At 39.3% G+C, this 7,469-nt stretch overlaps 1 non-coding gene across 1 annotated transcript; it reads left to right on the top strand.

The window, feature by feature from the left end:
- The first annotated feature begins 4,404 nt into the window (after nt 1-4,404).
- On the top strand, nt 4,405-4,479 carry TRNAI-AAU. Its single transcript has one exon. It is a non-coding gene; the product is annotated as a tRNA-Ile (tRNA).
- Nucleotides 4,480-7,469: the final 2,990 nt, after the last annotated feature.

Raw genomic sequence — 7,469 nt, 5'->3', positions numbered from 1 at the left:
CACTGTTCTAAGCGCTGGGGGAGATGCAAGGTAATCAAGTTGTCCTGCGTGGGGCTCACAGTCTTAATCCCCATTTTCCAGATGAGGGAACTGAGGCACAGAGAAGTGAAGTGACTTGCCCCAGGTCACACAGCTGATAAGTGGCGGAGCCGGGATTAGAACCCATGACCTCTGACTCCCAAGCCCGTGCTCTTTCCACTGAGCCACGCTGCTTCTCAGTTACCTCATTTTACAGATGAGGTAACTGAGGCACGGAGAAGTGGAGAGACTTGCCCAAGGTCACACAGCAGACAAGTGGCAGCGCCGAGATTAGAACCCAGGCCCACGCTCTATCCACTACACCAGGCCTCTTCTAATAGTATTTCTTAAATGCTTACAATATAACGTTGTACAGTACGCAATGTTTTGGGTAAATATGAGATAATCCGATTATCCCACATTTGACTCCCAGTTCTGGAGGGCGGGAGAACAGATATTTATTCCCCATCTCCGTATGAGGAAACTGAGAGCTGGAGAAGTTCTGTGACTTGCCCAAGGTCACACATTTGGCAAAAGATGAAACTGCAGCTCGAACTTGGGTCTTCTGACACCCAGTCCTAGGCTCTGACCACTAGGCAAAGCCATCTCCCGAGAATCATTACCCAAAATAACATCAGTAAAATAATGCTAATAATAATGTTGGTATTTGTTAAGCGCTTACTATGTGTCAAGCACTGTTCTAAGCTCTGGGGGAGGTACAAGGTAATCAGGTTATCCCACGTGGGGCTCACTATCTTCATCCCCATTTTCTAGATGAGGTAACTGAGGCACAGAGAAGTGAAGTGATTTGCCCAAAGTCACACAGCTGACAATTGGCAGTGCTGGGATTTGAACCCATGACCTCTGACTCCAAAGCCTGGGCTCTTTTCCACTGAGCCACGCTGCTTCTCTGTACGTAAGTATGTATGTATGTATGTATGTATATATATATTATATATATATATTTGTACAGATTTATTACTCTATTTTACTTGTACATACTTACTATTCTATTTATTTTGTTAATGATGTGCGTCTAGCTTTACTTCAATGGGAAGCAGCGTGGCTCAATGGAAAGAGCACAGGCTTTGGTGTCAGAGTTCATGGGTTCAAACCCCAACTCCGCTAATTGTCAGCTGTGCGACTTTGGGCAAGTCACTTAACTTCTCTGTGCCTCAGTTACCACATCTGTAAAATGGTGATTAAGACTGTGAGCCCCCCATGGAACAACCTGATCACCTTGTAACCTCTCCAGCACTTAGAACAGTGCTTTGCACATAGCAAGCACTTAATAAATGCCATTATTATTATTATTATTATTATTATTTATTCTGACGACTTGATACCTGTCCACATGTTTTGTTGTGTTGTCTGTCTCCCCCTTCTAGACTGTGAGCCCGTTGTTGAGTAGGGACCGTCTCTAAATGTTGCCGACTTGGACTTCCCAAGCGCTTAGTCCAGTGCTCTGCACACAGTAAGCGCTCAATAAATATGATTGAATGAATGAATGAATGAATCCCCATTTGACAGATGCGGTAGCTGGGATTAGAACCCACAACCTCTGACTCCCAAGTCCAGGCTCTTTCCACTGAGCCACGCTGTTTCTCTCTCTCTATAATAATAATAATAATAATAATAATAATAATAATAATAATAATAATAATAGCATTTATTAAGCACTTCCTATGTGCAAAGCACTGGTCTAAGTGCTGGAGAGGTTACAAGGTGATCAGGTTGTCCCTCAGGGGGCTCACAGTCTTCATCCCCATTTTACAGATGAGGTAACTGAGGCACAGAGAAGTGAAGTGACTTGCCCAAGGTCACACAGCAGACATGTGGTGGAGCCGGAATTCGAACCCATGACCTCTGACTCCAAAGCCTGTGCTCTTTCCACTGAGCCACGCTGCTTCTCCTATATATATATGTGGGGCAGCCGAATGGTCTGAAGTCCGCTCTGTGGTAAAAATAATAATGATGGTATTTATCGTTTAGTTCTGGCTCCTTTTTCTTTCACTTCTGTTGATTTTGATATTTTTCTTGGAACTGTGACCTTTGGACATTTGATATTCACCCCTCCCCCAACTCCACAACACTTATGTACATAAATTTAAATTATATATAATATATATAATAATGTATATAATATATGTATATATATATTATGTATATATAATGTATATATAGTGTATGTATATATAATGTATATATATAATGTATGTATAATGTATATTGTAACTGGTATATTGTAACTTCTTGTACTAAGCAGTTCCGTCTACAGCTGGTCTGTCCAATGTTCATGGATTGATATCAATCAATCAATCAATCAATCAATCGTATTTATTGAGCGCTTACTGTGTGCAGAGCACTGTACTAAGCGCTTGGGAAGTACAAGCTGGCAACATATAGAGACGGTCCCTACCCAACAGTGGGCTCACAGTCTAGAAGGGGGAGACAGAGAACAAAACCAAACATACTAACAAAATAAAATAAATAGAATAGATAGGTACAAGTAAAATAAATAAATAAATAGAGTAATAAATATGTACAAACATATATACATATATACAGGTGCTGTGGGGAAGGGAAGGAGGTAAGATGCGGGGGATGGAGAGGGGGACGAGGGGGAGAGGAAGGAAGGGGCTCAGTCTGGGAAGGCCTCCTGGAGGAGGTGAGCTCTCAGTAGGGCCTTGAAGGGAGGAAGAGATATAGAACCAAATGCTTCTAGGCCCGCTTTCTTTTGTTTGTTTTCAGCACCGAGCTTCCCTTCGCTGAAGCGCCTGCCTCCAACTTCCACTTGGAAGGCTAGGAAGAGGAATGCAAAGCCTCTGGAATAATAATAATGGCATTTGTTAAGCACTTACTATGTGCAAAGCACTGTTCTAAGCGCTGGAGCACTGTTCTAAGCGCTGGAATATGTGGGTGTTCTTGGTTTCCTCCAGTGAAGTGTCCTAGGGTTGGGAATAATCTATGCCCTTCCGCAAAATGCTACGCATGACATGGTCATGTGATGCTACACGCCTGGCATGAGGCATATGATGTTAAGCGCATCACCATGCCAGGAATTCAGGAGAGCTGCCCATGTCCACCATGATCTCAGAGCCAAGCTGCCCAGAGTTCTTGATCCACTCATTCAATCGCATTTATTGAGCGCTTACTGCGCGCAGAGCACTGTACTAAGCACCTGGGAAGTACAGGTCGGCAACATATAGAGACGGTCCCTACCCAACAACGGGCTCCCAGTCTGGAATGTGGGGGCCTTGGGCATGGGGCAAAAATGACACTCAGGGAGAAATGCTCTTCTGCAATCAATCAATCAATCAATCAATCAATCAATCGTATTTATTGAGCGCTTACTGTGTGCAGAGCACTGCACTAAGCGCTTGGGAAGTACATATAGAGACAGTCCCTACCCAACAGTGGGCTCACAATCTAAAAGGGGGAGACAGAGAACAAAACCAAACATACTAACAAAATAAAATAAATAGAATAGATATGTACACGTAAAATAAATAGAGTAATAAATATGTACAAACATATATACAGGTGCTGTATTCCATATGATGATGATGGTATTTGTTAAGTGCTTACTGTGTGCCGAGCACTGTTGACATTATCACATTGAAATAATAATAATGATGATATTTTTAGGTGCTTAATTATGTGCCGGGCGTAAATAGCACTGATTGATTGTACGCAGGATAATGTAATGATGAAATATGGAACAGGGAGCAAAACAGCCAATTTTTCCGCCCTTCAGGGCAGCCGAAGTGTCTGAAGTCCGCTCTGCGGTAAAAATAATAATGATGGTATTTATCGTTTAGTTCTGGCTCCTTTTTCTTTCACTTCTGTTGATTTTGATATTTTTCTTGGATCTGTGACCTATGGGCATTCGGTATTCACCCCTCTCCCAACTCCACAACACAAGTACATAAATCTAAATTATATATTATAAACTATTTATTCATATTAATGTCAGTCTCTCCCTCCATTCATTCAATTGTATTTATTGAGCGCTTACTGTGTGCAGAGCACTGTGCTAGGCGCTTGGAAAGTACAAGTCGGCAACAGATAGAGACAATCCCTACACAGCAACGGGCTCACAGTATAGAAGGGCGAGACACACAACAAAACAAAATAAATAGACAGGCATCAATAGCATCATGACCTCTAGACTGTAAGCTCGTTACGGGCAGGGAACGTGCCTGCTAAGTCTGTTGCAGTCTGAAGAAGTGTGGCGCAGTGGAAAGACTGGGCTTTGGAGTCACAGGTCATGGGTTCAAATCCTGACTCCACCAATTGTGAGTTGTGTGACTTTGGGCAAGTCACTTCACTTCTCTAGGCCTCAATTAGCTCATCTGTAAAATGGGGATTAAAATGGGGATATCGTGCCCGGTTAGCTCAGTTGGTTAGAGCGTGGTGCTAATAACGCCACGGTCGCGGGTTCGATCCCCGTCTGGGCCAGCTGTATTTTCTTCTAGACTGTGAGCCCACTGTTGGGTAGGGACCGTCTCTATATGTTGCCAACTTGTACTTCCCAAGCGCTTAGTACAGTGCTCTGCACACAGTAAGCGCTTAATGAATACGATTGATTGATTGACTGTGAGCCCCACTTGGGACAACCTGATCACCTTGTAACCTCCCCAGCCCTTAGAACAGTGCTTAGCACTTAGAACAGTGCTTTGCACATAGTAAGTGCTTAGTAAATGCCATTATTATTGTATTACTGTAACCACCCAAGCACTTAGTACAGTGCTCTGCACAAAGTAAGCACTCAATAAATAATAATGATAATAATGATGATTGTTATGAATTTACTATGTGTCAAGCACTGTTCTAAATGCTGGGATAGATACAAGCTAATCAGCTTGGATATAGTCCCTGTCCCATTTGGGGCTCACAGTCTTAATCCTCATTTTTCAGATGAGGTAAATGAGACCCAGGAAAAATAAGTGACTTGCCCAAGGTCATACAGCAGATGAGCGGCGGAGCTGGGATTAGAACCCAGGTCCTCTGACTGCAACAGTCTTTGCTCGTTCCACTAGGCCATACTGCTTCTCTAAGTTTTTCAATGATGCTTGGGATTTATAATGACATACAATGTACTGAGCCAAAACAAAATGCATATCATAGATTATAATGCATTATATAAATAGAGATTCAAATTCCAAACCTGACTCCAAGATTTTCTTGGCTATATACCTGTGAAATTGATTGAAAATTGCTAAGGTATCAGAAAATACTCCTTAAGTAAAAAGGAAAAATTAGCCACCTGGGCCAAAACAAAATGCATATCATAGATTATAATGCATTATATAAATAGAGATTCAAATTCCAAACCAGACTCCAAGATTTTCTTGCTATATATCTGTGAAATTGATTGAAAATTGCTAAAATATCAGAAAATACTTCTTAAGTAAAAAGGAAAAATTAGCCACCTAGGCCAAAACAAAATACATATCATAGATTATAACGCATTATATAGAGATTCAAATTCCAAACCAGACTCCAAGATTTTCTTGGCTATATACCTGTGAAATTGATTGAAAATTGCTAAAGTATCAGAAAATACTTCTTAAGTAAAAAGGAAAAATGAGCCACCTAGGCCAAAACAAAATGCATATCATAGATTATAATGCACTATATAAGTAGATATTCAAATTCCAAACCAGGCTCCAAATTTTTTTGGCTATATACCTGTGAAATTGATTGAAAATTGCTAAAGTATCAGAAAATACTTCTTAAGTAAAATGGAAAAAATAGCCACCTAGGCCAAAACAAAATGCGTATCATAGATTATAATGCATTATATAGAGATGCAAATTCCAAACCAGACTCCAAGATTTTCTTGGCTATATACCTGTGAAATTGATTGAAAATTGCTAAAGTATCAGAAAATACTTAAGTAAAAAGGAAAAATTAGCCACCTAGGCCAAAACAAAATGCATATCATAGATTATAATGCATCATATAATCATAGATTATAATGCACTATATAAATAGAGATTCAAATTCCAAACCAGACTCCAAGATTTTCTTGGCTATATACCTGTGAAATTGATTGAAAATTGCTAAAGTATCAGAAAATACTTCTTAAGTAAAATGGAAAAATTAGCCACCTAGGCCAAAACAAAATGCATATCATAGATTATAACACACTATATAAATAGATATTCAAATTCCAAACCAGACTCCAAGATTTTCTTGGCTATATACCTGTGAAATTGATTGAAAATTGCTAAAATATCAGAAAATACTTCTTCAACAAAATGGAAAAATTAGCCACCTGGGCCAAAACAAAATGCATATCATAGATTATAATGCATTATATAGAGATTCAAATTCCAACCCAGACTTCAAGATTTTCTTGGCTATATACCTGTGAAATCGATTGAAAATTGCTAAAATATCAGAAAATACTTCTTAAGTAAAAAGGAAAAATTAGCCACTAAATAACAATGCCTTCTTGATATAAAACAGAAGTTGCCTGTGATTCTAGGGTACAGTATTTATTTTTTGATATATCATTTTAAATGTCTCCCAAGTTACTATGAGGAAAGAAAATCAGCCACACAGCATGAAGGGAATGAGCAAAATTTTCATCATATTCCTAGACCTCATGAACAATTACAGAAAAAGTGGACAGCTCTTCAAAATGAGTGATCAAAAGTGAATTATCCAATGTACATTCAAATCAACATATAAACCAAAGTGCTATGTAGCTAACAGATATCATTTTATTCATCAAAACATCCTCAGCATTTCTACTCCTCCCCAATAATCTTAATTAGTAAAATTGTGAGAGATGGAAACGAAAACATAACAAATTGTAGTAGCTTGTTTTAACTGCATACTGGCATTTGGCCCAAAAATATGTCATGGAAAGACACGTTTGAACTAAAATTACAAATGCATTCTCAGTAGAGGGAAAAATATAGTCATTCTACCTTAACTGCCAATGCATCCAAATTTGCTAATTTCTGAGCGCTCTTCTCTTCTGCTGGGCTTTACTTTTTTCCTTCCACTGAAGTGCTTTAGCAGTGAAAGGAGATTTAAGTGGAGGCCCTCAGATACTAGTTTGCTTGTAGTATCATCTTTACCCCTTCCTCTAAACTAATTATTTTTGTTCAGCTGAGGAACAATCAGTTACACTGTGAATTATTTGTATAGTAAGTTCACTTGGGGCAGGGAATGTGTCTGCTATATCATTATATTGCACTCTCCCAAACACTTAGTACAGTTCTCTGCAAGCAGTAAGTAAGCACTCAATAAATACAATTGATTGATTGATATAGTAAATGATAAGATAACTTTTAAAACTCTTTTTTAAAGTACCACTTGCAAAGTGTTCTCATCCGTTATATATGCCTTGGCTCCTGCAGGACGTTGTCTTTCACCACCTTGCTACATGACTTTTGCGATAATATATGTTAGACTAGACTATCTTGTAATTA

This window comes from Tachyglossus aculeatus, chromosome 1, assembly GCF_015852505.1.
Source record: "Tachyglossus aculeatus isolate mTacAcu1 chromosome 1, mTacAcu1.pri, whole genome shotgun sequence".
NCBI classification, from domain to species: Eukaryota; Metazoa; Chordata; class Mammalia; order Monotremata; family Tachyglossidae; genus Tachyglossus; species Tachyglossus aculeatus.
Note: the sequence above shows the minus strand (reverse complement) of the source record. Positions and strands in the feature narration are given on the sequence as shown.